The sequence below is a fragment of the Numenius arquata genome, chromosome 3 (genome assembly GCF_964106895.1).
Source record: "Numenius arquata chromosome 3, bNumArq3.hap1.1, whole genome shotgun sequence".
Classification (NCBI taxonomy): Eukaryota; Metazoa; Chordata; class Aves; order Charadriiformes; family Scolopacidae; genus Numenius; species Numenius arquata.
Genome location: NC_133578.1, coordinates 32,174,499 through 32,180,405, shown reverse-complemented (window position 1 = coordinate 32,180,405; position 5,907 = coordinate 32,174,499).

Below are 5,907 nucleotides of genomic sequence, written 5' to 3'. Positions count from 1 at the left end.
GGAACTGGAGCGGCCCCGCCACTTCCGCTACAAGGAGGAGGCGGCCGAGAACTCAGTGCGCAGGCGCGGATGGGGGTAGAGGAGGGGGAGCCGCTGGCGCCTTGCGCAAGCGCAGGGTCCGCGCAGAACAGACGCCACTCAGCCGGTTGGGCAGTCCTTGGGCCGGGGGCCAAGCCCCGCCTACCTCGTGATGGACGGCGCGGCCAGCGAATGACAGGGCGGCTGAGCGGCACGGAGGCAGGGGCTAGGTGCTGAGGTGACCGGTAACGGTCGGTCCTGAAGTGGGTGAAGGGGTGACGGACGCAGACCGGGAGGCGCTGAGGGGAAAGGCCAGTGGGCGGCTGACAGCGGGAAAGGTTCCGGGGCATGCCCCGCTGCCGAAGAGAAGGGTGGCTGGCGCTGTTCACGGCGCTGGCTTCGGGAGAACCTGCCGCTCGGCGTCGGGAGAGCAGGACAGGGCTCGGAAGGGGCTGAGCCGTTTGCGGTGCCGGGACGGATGAGCTGGGTGAGGTGCAGCCGGCTCCACTCCCCCCGGAGCACTGTCCCCATGCTGATGCACATCTTTTCATACCATCTGGGTTTATCTGTGTAAAAGCAGTGGTTCCCTCCCACCATTTCATAAGAGACAATGTCTTCTAGTGCCTTCACGGGAGAGTAAGAAGCTGTTATGTATATGAAAGTACGGGCAGTTCAGCGCTTCTTTTATCTTCAGGACAGAGGAGAGAATTAATGGCCCTCTTCCAGTATCAGGCAACAAGCTGTCTTCTTCCCATTTGAGACACCGAAAGGAAATGACACTTCCAGAGTGGACAGTCAAAATGCAATCATCAAACATGTTACTGTTTCCTGAAAACTTGCTTCTTGCAGATACTGGTCTCTTCCTGAGAGTTGGTTCCACTGGAATTTGGATGCTCTGATATGTTGTCAAATTGCTTGACCTTTGTTTCATCTCGGGGTAACTGGCCCAGTACCAACAGATGAATTGCTAGACGTCAGAATAAAGCATATATATGAATACTTGCCACAAGATGGGGGCATAATTGGATGACAGCGCTTTAGGCAGATTAAGTCTATTGAATATTTTAGTAAAGGCTTGAAAGAGGGAATTGAAGCTATGTTTCTAAAATTGGCAGATGACGCGAAACTAGCCAAAGCCACCAGCAGGTGGAAGAAGAAATACAGAATCATCTTATATTGATCCATACAAGAAATAATCTAAGATCAAGGAGGTGAACTTTAGTAACAAAAAGCAAAAAATACTACCTATTGGAATTTGAAATCAAGTATATGAATTCAAAATAGCCGAAATAACCTGAAAGGCATCACATGTGGATAGCAAATCAAAGCTAAATGTCTATCAGTAGCAACACGCTGCTGCAGGGGAAGTAAATCTAACTCTAGGCCATTAATAGTGGCATTGCATATAAAACCTGAAAGGCAATCATTTCACTTGACTTGGTACAGTCAAAGCCACTGATGGAGGACATGATGATGGAGTTCATTTTAGGACTCTGCAGTCCACAGAGACACGGACAAACAGGACATAGTCTAGAAGGCTAGAGGAGGAGGAATGATCAGAGGCTTACGAAACATGACATAGGTAGGAATGTAAACAGAAATTTTTTAGCTGTTCGGCAATAACTGTCCTTAACGCAGCTTCCGCATTTCATTTGGAAACTCTGAACTTTTTTCCCAATTCTTTTTATTTAATATATACATATTTCAACATCACTGTCTACAGTATACATCATAACTGAATGGGATTGATTCTGTCCACATGCAAAGCCCTGGAAACTCTCCCTTACAGTTAAGTGTCATGAATGAGCTAATTTTTTTTTCTCTCAACTTTTAGTTTAGTGCAAACCAAGGCTGCCAACACAACCTAAGTTCAAAGTCCGTGAATGCTTAATTAAATAGCACATTAGTGATATTTCATAACAGTGTAATATGTAATCTTATATGGCTTATTTACTATTGTGCAGTTTTATTGTACAACTGCAAAGTTTCTAATCTCCTCCGAAGCCTTTGCAACAAGCAAAGTTGAGTCAGCTTGAGAACTTCTGATAAGGTAAAATGTATAAATTATTTGCAAGAAGGAGATAAGTACATAACTCATATTCACTACTCACTAATCATTCCCCTTATGAAAGCTGGTAGTTCACATTACGGCTTTTTGATGATTGTCTTAAAAGAAAATAAAGCCAAGGTTATGTGTTTTCTGTGAATATGTACGTTTGACCAAACAATTGATCTATACATCTGTCTTTGCTTTGTATTGCTTAGCTTGCAGAAGTTTGCTGAACACTTCTGCTTGTAATATTTTATTTATGTAAAATCAACTTTTACATATATTAAAATCTTCCTAAGAGAAACTGTCATTTGAAGGTGCAGAGGGTCTTCTGTTTCTTCTCACAGTGTTACTAAACTCAAATTTTGCATTTCTAGAAAGATGCACTTGCACATACTCACTCATAGGCCACAGAAGGAGATATTTACTGAGCTGCCCAGGGACATGTGAGGGTAAGGTCAAGGCAGACAGTAATTCCCTACTGCAAGAATTTAATGCACGTAACTATTTTAAGTAAATGTCACATGCTCGGGTTCACTATGAAGATCAATTTGCAGTAACTTTCTCTTGTTTCTTCAGCTTGACTTCCAACTTAATGTTAGACAGAACAGTTGCAATATTCCATTTCCTGTTATTAAACAGAATGGAGCTCAGGGTCTGTGATCCCAAGGAACACCTTAAAATAGTAGGTTTGGAATGTGCCATTTCCCACATAAAAGGGAGTTGTGCGTTCTGAGAGCAAACAGGAATTGTGCTGTGATGCAGTAATAAGAAAACTGTTTTCTGCCAGTGTCTCTTCCCCCCTGCCCCACCAGATTCGTATGCTGCCCCAGGTTCTTTGTGTCTGCCTGTCAAAGCCCTGAACCCCAATATATCTACTTTTGCCTCCTGAACAGTACCTCTATGGCATAGCTTCCACAGGATACGGACAGGGTAGTAACTTAGTGGTTTACCAGTCCTATTTTGCCTACCCAAGTTCCCATCCCTTTCCCCCACATACACACGTGCATACACTTCACAGAGATTCCTGTATGGATTGGAAACAGATTTGATTTAAGAGCCCATAAGCTTTGCAGATTTGGAACCGTACCTATGTTACAGATCTGTGAGGTCCTGCTTTACGTAATAGATTCAGGTCCAATTTCATGGCCAGCTTAAGCTATCACTAGCTGGCACTGCTGCCGAAAGAGCTATCCAGCCGCTTTGCCTGTCCTTGATTGACCCCGTCTATTGTGCCAGTAGAAGTTTCTGGCAGGGGTTCACCCAAAGGAACCATGCTTCTGACTAAACCCTCTCACTGATTCTTCCAAAAAGAACTTTTTATTTGTATTCTTTTTTTTTTCCCACATCCAGCTCTATGAAGAATTGCACAATGAGCTGACATTATGCAAAAAGCCACAAACCTGATCTACACTCCCAGTCCTTCGATTGCCCCAGGTCTGTGCTTAGCCTCGTGTGCCAGGGACTGATTTTTATGTGTCTATTAAAGGAAAGAGCAAAAATTCTTAACTCAAAGAGAGGAAACATTTAACAGCAGCAGCTATGTTTCAGTTCCATAGAAACTTAATTAAAGTTTCTCACACAATATGAGCAAGAAAAAAATAGCATGAAATAAAGTCTCTTGCAGTCCTATTTTTGCTTCAGATGTCAAGAAGTAGTAAGGTAGAAAGGATCCTTTTTCTCACTGAAAAGCCAACAAGTTAAAAAACCACATCTGGGGTGATAAACTTTTTGGAGAGGTTTGAATGAGTGCTGCTCTGTGTTTTGCAGTGCAGTAGCTGTGTGTGTAACCTGAACACAAACCATCCCCGCTTTGTCTGTCACTGCTGGTACGGACAGGCTGCCCCATCCGTGCTCCTACAGTATTGTAGGCTCCCCTGGGGAGCCTAAGGATCCTTTTTAAGATTTTCTCTCAGGAGGAACCAGGCTTCAGGCACCCAGGAGGCCTGTGTCACAGCTGGCACAGCACCCCAGGGCTGGCAGTGTGAGGGTGGTCAGGTACAGGTACTGCCCTGGCCCTGGTGAGAAGCAAAAAATAGCCTTCCTTGAGCAGCCATCCTCCCCCAGCCCACGAGAAACAGAAGGTGGTGTCCCGGTGGTTTAGCACCGATTATCGCATTCTTTCGTAGCAGTTAAATCAATACGGCCTGTATTGTTTTGGAAGTGGGATGGGGTATGAACAAAGCAGCTGGATTTCAAAACTCACTATAAGTGAGTATGCATTGAGGTTTCAACCTTTTTTTGGATTTACAGGCCCACCAAAATCATATGAACGTGTAAAAATTCTAAGCCATTGCACAACAGGTTTACAGCCAAATACTTTAATTCTTGCTATGCCAGGCACACCCGGTTCACTGATGCTATATGAAACAAAAAAATCCTCTTGATTTTATATCGTAGCTCCTGATTAATCCACTTCAGTGTGAAATAGTAAATCTGCCCTTAATTCCTAGCTGCATCATATAACTGTTGACTTAATCATCACCCATGCTTGTAGATCATCCTTCCCAGCCTAAATGTGTGATTGTGAGAGTTTTTGAGATATTTCAATGACAAGTATTATTCAAAACTCATTTAAAGTAGGAATACAATGGTTTTATTTTTGCTTTACTCAGCATATCTTTGGCTGCCAAAGGAACATACTAGCTGCCCTATTTAGTCATCTATAGGGACACAGCTGAATGTATTGTGTAAAACATAGCCTACTTTTAAACAGGGACATGCTTGCCACACCTAAGAGTGACTCTGTCTCTCTACCCAATAAAAAAGGGTCCTTAAAATTCTTAAATGTTTTTAAAATAGTATAAATCTCATAATTACATTTCAGCTGAACCTTTTCTCATGATGGTAATATTACAAAAAATAGTATTTAGAACCATACAGCATGGTTCCTTCTGGTGTATCAGGAATGTCTTGTATCTCTCTGCTGTTAAGTATTAATTTGGGCTACTCTTCCTGTCAAAGTTAGTACATGCAAATCTCTTTCCCAACAGCAGATACAAAGCAAGGTGTAAGGACTGCTATTTCTATATTTCTGAGCCTTCCAAGGAAAAAAAGAAGGCAAAAAAACCTCAGAGTTCCCTCAGATAACCATCATCTTGTGCTTCTCAACACTCGATCCTTTAGTTATTCTAAATGCTAAAAGACACCAAACTCTCTAAAAGGCAATTTCTCATCCACAGAAGCAAGCTAGAACAACTGACACGGAACACACTCCCATGGCAAACACAGAATCCAGCAAATAAGAGCAGCTGTGATGGAAGGGGCAAAACGTGCAGATGAGGTTAGTAACAAGGATTGAAAGCAGGGGGTTGGCGTGGCGGGCAGGTTTTGTATTTCTGGCCTTGCTGTTTGTTTTTCGCCTGCGTTGGAGAACATGGGGTTTCATATGTTTGTTTTTCCAAGTCCAATATGGAGAACATGCTACAGGGCAGCCTATCTGAAAAACACCATACACTGATGTGATAAAATAAGAACTGCTCCAATGAGTTTCAATTATCCAAATTGGTGGTGTTCTTGTTTAATAATGAGTGTTTTTGCTAATGGGAAGGACTAAGATAATTATAAGGAGAACACTTCTGAAGAGGATGTGTATGTGGATTTACATAGTTGAACTGTTATTTTGTTCAGAAATCTCAATTTCCATGCATTCAGCATTCAACTGCTTTAACTAAAATACAGTTTAATTTACATTGGATGCAAAAGTTGCATTTGAGTGGGAATGGGTTCATCACATAGTTGAACAGACTTTGTTGACAACATATCTAAGCTGTTTACCCTGTAGTGTGATACAGCCCAGACACGTTCCAGTTAAGGATGCATTAAATACTATGAAGTGA